Source organism: Rhinolophus sinicus, chromosome 8 (genome assembly GCF_057876585.1).
Source record: "Rhinolophus sinicus isolate RSI-liver-muscle chromosome 8, RSI-T2T, whole genome shotgun sequence".
NCBI lineage: Eukaryota > Metazoa > Chordata > Mammalia > Chiroptera > Rhinolophidae > Rhinolophus > Rhinolophus sinicus.
This window is the reverse complement of record NC_142508.1, coordinates 68,457,694-68,469,969: the sequence shown is the minus strand read 5'-3', so window position 1 is coordinate 68,469,969 and position 12,276 is coordinate 68,457,694.

Genomic DNA, 12,276 nt, shown 5'->3' with positions numbered 1-12,276 from the left:
GGAGGGAGGGAGGGAGGGAGGGAGAAAAGAAAAAAGAAACAGTGCCAGTGAATCATATTTCTTATTCTGTCCCTTTTTTCCTCCTCTATTTTATATTCATTTGCTTGTCCTTGCTGAGTCTTCTCAGGTTTTTCAACCAAATGCAAACATTAAATGAAGGTTTTCCTGCAATTTCAAAGCAAAGCAAAGCAATTCCCCTAAACTGAGGTAAGGCACTTAGTTGTTGATGGTGTACAGACACAGTGAGGCTCAGCATGCAACTTTGGAAAGAGAAAGGGTGGCAGGTCGGAGCTAAGAAGGGAAGGCCAGGACAATGGTGCTGTCGGATACAAGTTATTGGGACAGGAAGGATAGGAAATAAAAACATATAGATTACATTCTTAGTGTGTTTCAGACTCTGTCCTGGGCAGCCTCAACACTTTTTTCAAGACAGGGTCGATCACTGCCTATGTTTACAGAGTTCAATGTCATGGAGAAGGTCACTCTCACTACTCCACTTACCCTGCCTCAGAGAACCTCACTTTCTCTCTGTTGCTGCTTCTTGACCACTCTCACCTCCACAATATGCCAGAGTCTACTTTATAGTTACCAAAGTAAAACGATGTGCATAATTTCATAGGTGCACAATTTTCCTGAACTAATATAACATAAATATAGTGCTTCTTTTTGGCCCAGGTATCTTACTTCTACAATGTAACATAAAGTAATATTGTGCAATCAGGAGATTTATATGAAAATATATTTATTTTAACATTCTTTAGACTCAGAAAAAATGAAAATCATTAAATGCAGAGTAACTAAGAAATAAATAACTGAAGTAGCATATATTCCTATTAGAGAATATTATGTGGACATTAAATTGAGGTTTATAAAGAATTCATAAACATGCAAAAAAGCTTATCACATAAAGGTAATGAAGTAGCATAAGATAAAAATGCAACTGGATTTCAATAGTGCAAATACACACACTTAAAAAAAGAATATATCAAATAACTAAAAAAATGCAAAAAAATAGGAAAAATGGCTTGTATTTCTCTGTACTACTATATGCATATTTTGTGTGTTTTTGACAGTTTTATACAAAAGCTATGTGCTGTTTTCATAAGCAGAAAAACATTTAAGGTGAGAATAAAATGTTGCCATTATTTACAAGTAAGATTTTGTTTGTTTGGGTACGATTAAAAGATTTGGAGAGTAAACATTTTTTTGAAAACTAAAAACAAACAAACAAAAAGTTTTGTCAACCTAAGATTGGACACAAAATCAAATTATTTGTATCCTAGGCCTCATTTTTAAAGTAAGGTTAGATAATCAAAACTGTCCACAATCCAGTGGTATTCAAAGGGTAAAATGAGGAAATGAGGGTAGAGATGCTTTATAAACATAGATCATTAAACAAACATGCACATCACATTTTGCCAAAGCAGTCCTACTTTTTTTTTTCATATGGAATAGGAAGTCATGTGTTATTTTCCCTAAAATTCCGCTGTGGCCTAACAGTGTTGAACAGATGACGGACAGAGACAGTCTCCCAGGAGTGGGTTTCTGCTGGCAAGTTACTGTGGTAAATGTGTGGGCTCCCCAGGGAAACAGACCTGGTCATTCGGGGAGGGTCTGATGCCTTCTAACCTGTTTCCTCACGACTAAGGTAAAACTAGTATCACTCCTCCCCCAGGGTTGCTCTAAAAATCAGTGTTGATGACATCTCTGAAACACATTCAGGGCATGGTCTGAACAGGGAATCGATAACTATGTTGCCCTGTGTTATATGATGCCAATTTTCCCAACCTTTGGCAAGCACTTTGCATTTTTTTTAACTCACTGCTGGAAGTGATGAAGCAATATGCAATCGTGGAAACACGACTTGAGCTGAAATAGTAAACAAGAAATCAGGGTGAAGGGACCAAAATTTTGCCATCCTGAAACTGCCCTTTAGGATACTGAGTTTAAGCTGTTTATTGAGAAACAAGACTCACAAAGAACCTTTGAACCTCCTGCTAACTTTCCCGCCCAAGAGGCTCAGACAGAGAAACCTGCTTTATGGAGGGAGCCTGGGTTTAATCACGTGAAGCACCTTCACCCTTAGCATCAGTCTAGATGCTTCAGTAAGGTCTCTTTCACCAGGGAGCCCACACATTTACCACAGCAAGCCTGTTAGCTAGATCCCCACGTCCATTGTATCTGAGGTGCCCAGGAAGGATTTTCCTTCCAGGTGTGTTCTGCTTTTCCTCAACTACCTGTAAATCCCCCATTTGCATTTCTGAAATCTAATACCCTACCCCCACCATTCTTCATTGTCCAAAAATGTCATATGTACCCAATGCTGCCACACTGTCTTTGGAACTTTCATGCTTCTGTGAATTCCCCATGCACATGTATTAAAATTGTATTTTCTCCTGTTAATCTGTCTCTGTTAATTTGATTATTAGCCCAGCTACAAGAATTTAGAAGGTGTGAGGGAAATTATTATTATTTTCTTAGCCCCCAAGGGCATAAGTTTGTAGTAAATCATCACACACACACACACACCCTACAATAAAGAGTTCCTTCTCATGTTAACCATTCCTAACACTAGGAAAACATAAATAAATTTATGTTATTTTAAGCTATCTAGTCTGTGGTATTTTGCTATAGCAGTCAGAATGGACTAAAAAGATGATCTAACCAATATATAAGAAAAATAAAGGAAAGTAAATAATTGTATTATTTTATATAAAGATGGGAAAAGGATAAATAAAAATTTCCATTATTGTTTATATGAAAATTTTTTTTTGAAATTCATAGAACTTATGCCATTTTAATATAAGAATTAAGGAACTGCAATATATATGCAATTATATATTGCATTTCCATATACTAGCCAACAACAATTACAAAATAAAAGGGAAAAATAAAAAATAATATTTAATATTTACAATACTGTCAAAATAACATCAAATTCAAAGGGAAAATGTAAGATTTGCCATACCTTTACATAGTAATTAAGAGAGAAAGGAAGACTTAAACAAATGAATATGTAATAGAAATTATCTATGTTTAAAAATATAAATGCACAAGGATTTTAATTTAATTTTGTATTTTTTGCTTTTAATTTACTAGTTGTTTTACATTTTATATGTGAATGAAATGAATAATAAAAATGAAGATCCTGTAAAAGAAGAACAAAACTAGATAACTTAGAGATCTCAAAACAATGTAAAGATATACTAATTAAGACAGGGGTATAACATTGGTCCAAAGATGGACCAATGGTCCAAATAAAAGGTGAAACAGCATGTAAACCTAAAACTTCCCCATGTAAACTCTTTTAAAACTAATGAATAGCACCCAGAGGTCATAAACAACCTCATACATGTGAAGTAGCATGATTAATGACAAATGTAAACCTCACAGACCTGGAAAAATGTGTGTCGTTTCAATAAATAGTAAACATGCACTTGTATAGCCATAGTGGAAAAATAAATTTATGAAACACACCATAAACAAAATAAATCCCAGATAGTTTATAAATCTAAATGTGAAAAGCCGAACAATAAAGATTCTAGAATGCAACATATAGCATAATTAATTTACTACTTGGACAGGAATAAAGTACTAACACAAGTAGTGCTAACCATAAAAGAAAAGTTTAATAAAGTGAACTACATTAAAAATGATAATTTCTACTTGGATCAAAAGACATGTCTGGAGACTGAAAATGGAAGCCCCAAGTAAGAAAAGACATTAAAAGACATATATTTGGCAAAAGACTCATACCTAGAATATATATGAAAATTTCGCAGATGAGTGATAAAGAGATACAATCCAACTGAAAAAAGACAGAAAAAGAAAGTTGAAGGGAGCAGGGAGAGAGGAGGGAGAATACTGGTATACACTTGAATAGGCATTTTACAAAAACTGTTTAGCCAAATGTTCAATAAATATGTGAAATGGTCAACAGAGGAATTCAAATAAAAACCAGAATAAAATTGCATTAATAAGCCACTAGCATAACTATTAATAAAATTAAAATAATATTCTAAGTATGCAAGATGAGCTCTCAAACTGGAACAGCCTCTTTAGAAATATGTTTGAGATTGTTTGTTAAAACCAAACATATCACGAGATCTAGCAAACTCACTCCTGCATATATAAGTAAAAGAAATGCCTACATATGTACCACAAAGTGATATACAAGTATATTTATAGCAGTACTCAGACTAGTTCCAAACTGGAAACAACCTAAATGTCTATCAAGAATATAAAATAGATAAATAAATGGTCATATATTCATACAATTAAAAATAAATAGTTATGAAAATACATAGACTAAAATTATGTGGAATTACCTCAATAAATCTCACAAGCATAAGGCTGAAAGAAGCTAGACACAAAATTATGTATCCTGTATCAAACCTATAGGCGGGACTTTTGAGTTCTGTTATGTTTAATATCTTAATCATGACTGGTTACAGGGATTATTCTTTTCCTTTTTGCAAGAATTTACCAATGTGTACACTATAATTGGGGCACTTTATTTTACAATATTCTTCAACATGTTTACCTAGAAGGTGAAACCACATGTAACACAAAACATTTGGGTTGGATTAAAAAAGATGTATAGAGGTATGTTTAAATTGTTTTGAGGAACCACACATTTAGATAGATAAGTGACCGTCTTGAATTTGACAGGGAAATATACAAGGCTTCAGAGTTTTAAGTTGAGGGAAGTGAACTGTTTGCATGTAATAGCTTGGGGTTGATAGTTTCCTTGATAGACCAGAAGTTAAAACAGTGATCTTAACATCCTGATTCCGTGATGAGGGTAGTCTATGTAATATTTTTTTAAACAATAATTTTCTCATCCATAACATTGGTATTCATGCTTCTAAATGTATAGGGTCATATGAAACAAGGTGAGAGCATATGTGTTTTTATATACTAGGCAACACTGATATCATTGTGGTGGCTCTGATCAAAACAATTTTCCAAGGCTACCTTGAGCTTACTTTCCAAAACGTACATGTGACATTTTGAATCTCTTGGATAGAAAATCATCCAAAAATAGGAGAAAATCTTTTTCTTTCTTTTTTTTCTTTTTTTTTTCCAGAACAGGGAACTGTTGTTAATGTCTCATTTTCTTCCCAGTGCTTGGATCATTATGTAATATATTGCACAGTTGTCCAATAAGATAATTAAGTAGTGTGTAAAAATAAGCACAATTAACATATAATAAGAACATATTTCAGATTATGGCTTTAGCCTGACTATGAAAGAATGCCCTAAGATGAATTCCAGAAAGTATTTGTAACAAGGTGAGAGCATATGTGACTCAATGACTCTTCAGGGTATACCCATGTTGGTATCTTTGACATAGTATTAACACATAAACTACACTGGTTTGTAATTTGGATATAGCATATTATACTTGGAAGTTCACAAACTTCGACATTAAATATTACCTGGATTAATTGTAATTTCCTCTTTATAGATAAGTGATTTTGGTCAAGTTACTTAAATACTCGGAGGCTCAGTTTCTTTTAACTGTGACTGCTGAGTGTAGCTTGTAACTGAGGCTACTGAACAGAAGTAAGTAATATCCCGAAGTCCCTTCAGTCACTATCGTTTAATGAGAGTGAAGCTCTCCACCAAACTCATTTACTGCAATTATAGCAATCCCTTGATTCTTATATTCTTACATATAGTCTTACAAGCTATTATTGTGGGACTTCAATGCTATATGAAAATTTGTCAGGCTCGCCACATTGAAGACAATTAACAGAGAAACACAGTAGAGAAGGTGAAAGTTCGCTCAGTTGCCTTTAGTCCAGACTCTTCATTTCAAAGAAGAGGAAGCAGAGGCCTAATGTGACATAACAATCAGGTTGAAATATAGAATAAATCAGAGATGATTTAATCTATTGATGGTGCAGGGAAGCCGAATCCTCTTTTTTCCATAACATGATGAATAATCCTTAACTTTAAGGCATTCATACTTTCTTTATTTTTTTAATAGACCTAAAAGCATCTTTTATCCACCTGGGAGGTATTGGAACAATACCTGCTGGATTTTATCCTCTAGATAATACTTATCATAATTAGGAATACATATATATATATATATATATATATATATATATATATATATATATATAAAATTTTTAGAGCAATTTTAGTTTCACAATAAATTGAACAGAAAGTGCAGACATCCCATCTGCTCCCTCCCCTCTCATACACAGTCTCCTAACCATCTACATACTAAGTCAGAGTGGTACATGGGTCACAAACAATTCATGAACCAACACTGACACGTCCTTATCACCCAAAGACTATAGTTTACATCAGGTTTCACTCTGTGTAGTACTTCCATGGGTTTTAACAAATGTCTAATGACAACTGTCTATCATTATATTATCATACAGGTTAGTTTCAGTGCCCTAAACATATCCTGTTCTCTATCTGTTCATCCCTCTCTCTCTCAATACGCTGGCGACTACTGGTCTTTTCCATTGTCTCCATGGTTTTTGCCTTTTCCAGAGTGTCATATAGTTGGTATCATACAGTACGTAGACTTTTCAGATTGACTTTTTCATCGAGCAATATACATTTCAGTTTCCTCCATGTGTTTTCATGCCTCGATAGCTCATTTCTTTTTGGAACTGAATAATGAATTTTATTGTTTAGATGTGTCATGTTTTCCCCATTAACCTATTGAAGGACATCTTGGCATCTTCTAACTTTGGGCAGATATGAGCAAAGCTGCCACAAACATTTATGTCTAGGTTTTGTATGGATATAATTTTCAACTCATTTGTTAAATTCCAAGAGACGTGATTGGTGAGTCACATGGTAAGAGTATGTTTCGTTTTCTAAGGAAGCGCCAAAGTGTCTGCTAAAGTGGCTGTACCATTTTGCATTCCCATCAGCATTGAAAGAGAATTCCTGTTGGTCCAAATTCTTGTCAGCATTTGGTGTCAGTGTTTTGGGTTTTAGCCATTCTGCTAGATGTGTAGAAATATCTAATTGGTGGTTCACTTTGAAATTCCTTAATGATGTATGATGCTCAGCATCTTTTCATATGCTTATCTGCCATCAGTAGTGTCTCCTAAGGTGACATGTTTACATATTTTTGCCCATTTTTTAATTGGCTTGGTTGTGCTGTTATTGTTGAGTTGTAAGAGTTCTGTATATATCTTGGATACTGGTTCTTTTTCAGATATGGCTTTTGCAAATATTATCTGCCAGTCTGTGGTATGTCTTCTAATTCTCATGATAGCATGTTTTTCATAACATATTTTTTTTAAAAAAATAAATAATGAATGAAATCCAACTTATCAATTATTTCTTTCATGCTTCTGGTGATCTATCTAAAAACTCATGGCCAATTCCAAGGTCATCTGGACTTTATTATATGTTATCTTCTAAGAGTTTTATAGTTTTGCCTCATACATTTTATTTTATGATTGATTTTTAATTTATTTTTAGCCTGGGTTTTCCAAAGGATGGGCCTCAAAGTCTAAAACCCCAACCATTCTGCAGAGATATTAAGAATATTTGCCAGTGAAGATTAGGGAGGAAAATTTCTTTCACTTCACTTGAACATCCAAATGGAGTTTAGTAACATACTGAATCTTGTGGGAAATAGTCAGAGTATCATCTGGAAAGATGCTGGCAAATTATTCCTCTTTGATAGTAATTCATTCAATAGATCATTAGCACGTAGTATAGAAGGTAGATAAAAACGGATGCCTTTGTCAAATAATTTTTGAGAAATTTTCCTTAACATAGTCTTTACCATCAGGATTTCTTAGAGCATTTAATGTATTACTGACTCCTATGACTCTCCATATAGACCAGAGTTTCCCTGACTCATCTTACTGAACATATATGCAATATTTTTCTTGGGAAACTGATGTTTTGAGTAAAAAGAAAAATATTTTATAGATAAGAAAATAAGTTTAATACATGACGCTCAGCATTATGCCAAAAAACCATTCAGTTAATTATTAGGACATTTGAGATTGGCATCAACTGTCTAATTATAAGCCAGTGTTGATTTCATTTCCATTTACTTCTCCTTGAAAAAGGTGAAGATTCATTCACTGAGTAACAGTTTATGGATCATCCATTACGGTATTTTGGACATGAGCAATTCCATTGCAATGTCCATGCCTTGAAATTGAGCTCTAGTGATCTAATGGAAAGAATTTTTATTATGATATAAGGTAATGTGTTATGATTAACTGAGTGGCTGTTCTAATGTTTTAGACGTTTATGTCTTACTGTATACATCACTGACTCTATTCAGCCTTTTTATAATTAGTACAGTATCAAGATTAACTGAGTGTCTCTTATGTTATTTGGGGGCATTCATGATTTGCCCTAGTCATCTCATTTATGGTAACTATATTTAGGCCTCTCTGTTTGCCCACTTGCTTTGTGAAGTGCTATTTTTATAGTTGGCAATTTTGCTGCTAAAAAAGTTTGTGCATCCCTGATGAGATTACCTTCTCCCTTAAAAAGACTATTAATTAAATTTTTCTGCAATCTACTTCATTTCTTGCCATCTAGTGCACACAAAGTTTGGGCATATGTATTCTTCAGAGAATCAAAGAAGAATTGAGATGACAGCTCTCAATGAGAATTCAGAGCATAGATTGACATTATGAAAGAGCTTGTCCATCTGTTAAATGAAAGCTAAATCCGATTCAGCTTGAGCACAACACGTGTATTTCCAAAACAAAGCATTCATTCAAAGTATCTATCTAACAGGCCAGGTAATGCCGTATTTATTATTAGTGTCACACTATGAACAGAAAACACAGTCTAACTTTTGTTTACTGCCTTACAGATTCACAATTCAACTTTAGTAAAATGGCTGACTAATCTACACGATTTAGGATTATCAAGAGTAACAATGGAAATATTTGTACAATTTGTTTGTGTAATACCCATCTGCCAAGGTTGCTATTATAAAGCAAAACAAAAAAATTTCAAAATATGCAAGATGTTTTCCCAGCAAATTGCATTTCATTAGTTAATTTTGTAAAGACTTCAAAAACATTTATTGAAACAAGTTTTGATCTATCTTAGCATAAACAAATAAAAACCCCTAAAAAATCCCACTGGGCATACTTACATGGGGAAAGAATAACAACCTTATCCAAAATGATGATACTATCCTGATTACTGGCAATTGAAAAATTAAAAAGCAATCCCTGAAGTACAGAAGAAAATATTTGTGACACATTTAACTAACAATAGCTTGTGTTCAAAATACATAAAGCATTATTGCAATTAAAAATAAGGAAACCAATAACATAATAAAAATGGGCAAATATCTTGAGTAAAAACTTCACAAAGAAGATACACAATTGGCCAATAAATACATGAAAAGACGTTCAAGATATGTAGCTATCAGAAAGTAATGCAAATTAACACTGCAATGAGATTTACCTATACACAGTCAAAAGAATACAATTTTTAAAAATGATAACACCAAATGTTGGCTAGGATATGTGAAACAATTGGAATAAATGCATATTGTTGGTGGGAATGCAAAATGGTACAACAAATTTTGAAAAACTCAGAATCTTCTTGTACACTAAACCATAAATTTAACATACGATCCAGGGATTGTACGTTCAGGTATTTACCCAAGAGAAATGAATGCATATGTTCTCACAGATTCCCGCCTCCCCTCCCCGAATGTTCATAGTAACATTAATTGTAAAAGTAAAAAAAAAAAAAAAAAAAAAAGGAACAACTCATATAGGTCAGTAGGTGAATGACTAAGTAAATCGTGATATATCTTGACAATGGCATACTACTCAACAATAAAAGAGAACAAATTACTAAGGGGTGGGGAGTTGGGATAGAGGTGATACTGAATAAGCATAAAGGGCCTTTTAGGTTATGGTCAGTAATTTATACAGTAGTCTTGGTTCAATGAAAAATCATGGAATATTGAGGATGTGACCAGAAATTTTCTTTAAAACAAAGTCATTTTGGATTATGCATCTGCAACTACTTATTGAGGGTGTTGGCATCAGTCAAAACAGTGAAGAGACAGTAAGAGATGTTTTACAGGTACTCTAATGAGATAACACACAGGTCTTCATTTTGGTGATAACAGGAAACAAGAGTGAAATGTATAGATTTTTAAAATGTAAAAAAATGTAAAATGCATATGCACATGGATGTATATTGAGATTGATGTAGCTATAGATGTATTGGTTGATACAGCATATCATATAGATGTATGAATATAAACATATAATATGGATGTGAGTGTATATATGAGCATAGATATAGATAGCGATACACTTGTAGGTAGAAGTTTGTAGAGTTAATAAGCCTTTCTTATGGATTGAATGTAGATAACTAAATAGGATGGGCTTCACATATGACTAGGTTTATGTCTTGAGAATTTAAGGGATATGGTTCAATTAAAAATTGGAGAATATTGGGGGAAAGTGCAGGAGAATTAAGAACCTTGTTGTCTTAGGAGCACAGAAACACTAACCAAAACCCCAAAGCTATCTTTGGGCATTAAGGTAAAGCTGAATCTATTGCAAGTATACCACAGGTGGTAACTCTACCAGTTCTCTATAGAGATTATCATGGATACAAGTACAATTTGGGTCCCATTTCTGAGATAGCAATTGATCAATCAAGTTAAAGATACAGATAAATGGAATAAAGTTTGCTTCTATGTGCTTATGACTATCAGGTGGGCCTGAAATGTAATTAAAACAAATTCTTCCACAGCTTGGACTTCTGGAATTATCAGTATACTTGGAAGCTATTTTTCTATTAATCTGTATAAAAACAAACAAGCAAGCAAACAAACATGCCCACTAAAATGTAGATGGTACTAAGAAGAGAATTTGTTCTACTATAAAATAAAAATAAGCTCAGAGCAGTAAACTGACTCTAATTGGGGATATCCACACAGATTTCTGGAATCTCTGCAAAGTCAATAGGCTAAAAGGAGTGGCAGGGTAAATGGGATCAAATATATGGTGATGGAAGGAGAACTGACTCTGGGTGGTGAACACACAACATGATGTATCAATGACGTGTTACAGAATTATATACCTGAAACCTATGTAACTTTACTAACCATTGTCATCCCAATAAACTTAAAAAAAAAAAAAAAAAGAAGTACCTTCTATGACCATCAATTTTCATGTAAAGATGCAAATTGTTTCTCCCTAGCTACTTGATGAAAACTCCAAACCTATTCCAGAGGAAAAGGCTTTCACTGGTTTTAGAATCCCTGGAATGGTTAACCATTTGCTTCAGAAATTAGGAGCATCTTCCTCAATTCCAATTAAAGTAAATAAAGCCCTGGAGGAAGGTACCTCTGTAGAGAAGACTACAGAGGACATTATGAACCACAGGATATGGATTCTAGCTCTAGCTTTACCACTCACCTAATAAATGCCAGTTGTTTACACTCATGTCCCTCAATTTCTTCAGTTATGAAATGGAAATAATACAGTTTACTTCATATGGGGAATTAAAATGATTAAATGTATTGCTAGCCTAAATATTGCTTTGGAAATTAAAACCATAAATAATGTCAGTTTCTCTGTTTATTAATTTATATAACAAACCTGTATGGAGTCCTTACTATGCGTGGGCCAAATTTTTGGTGATGCTCAATGTACCAAAGTCCCTATCCAAAGAGAGTCATCAGCAATTAATTGATGAAGTCAACACAAATGTCATGGAGAAATATAAGGGATACTGAAATGCTTATAAAAGTGAATGGGTTCTATCAGATACATAAGCTGGCCAGGATTGTCTCCTGCAAACAAAATCTGAAGAACATTAAGGATCAGTGGTCCAGAGGGAGAATATACCAGGTGCAACGAAGAGTTAAGGCAAAAGTATTAACATGAAGTCACCTCGGTCTTCAAGAACAGCTAGCTTTTTAGGCTAGGGTGTGATAAATAGACGATTGGGGGTCAGAAAAGGGGCAAGAAGATCTGTTAGAAGTAATTCATTGGATTTATGATAGGGAGTTATATTCAGGTAGTGAGAAGGTATGGGGGGGCGTTATTCATGTTTTAAATGCTTTTTCTAAAGTTAGGAGAAACAAGTGCTTGTGGATTAGATTTCATGTTTTAGAAAAATACAGGAATAAGGATTGCGGAACAGGTATTTGGATTTAGCAAATTGAGAGTTATTTAATAGAAGGAAGACTAAAAGCATGACCTCACAAAACACGATTCAGAATTAGATGTAATAGTGTTCAAGGACTTCTGGGAAATTAAAATGTTTTTGAGG